The sequence below is a fragment of the Chrysemys picta genome, chromosome 14 (assembly GCF_011386835.1).
Source record: "Chrysemys picta bellii isolate R12L10 chromosome 14, ASM1138683v2, whole genome shotgun sequence".
Classification (NCBI taxonomy): Eukaryota; Metazoa; Chordata; order Testudines; family Emydidae; genus Chrysemys; species Chrysemys picta.
The window spans coordinates 5,310,616-5,310,886 of record NC_088804.1 but is presented as its reverse complement, the minus strand read 5'-3'; positions in this window follow the sequence as shown (position 1 = coordinate 5,310,886).

Below are 271 nucleotides of genomic sequence, written 5' to 3'. Positions count from 1 at the left end.
TTTATTCTTTGAGCTCATGTGACTTTAAGGCAGACCGAGTTCTGCTGGTCCTCTCAAAACTTCTTCGGTTTCCTTTGATCCACCAATGTTACCTTTCTCTGCAGCAGCCCCTCCTGCTTTTTCACATCCTCACTTGTGTGCAAACCGCGGTTCTCAAATATTCACTAAAGCAGGGCGGCTCCAGGCACCAGAGGAGGAAGCACAGGCCTGGGGCGGCACATGCTAAGGGGCGGCATTCTGTCCATTCTTGGGGTGGCACAGTCCAGGCAGC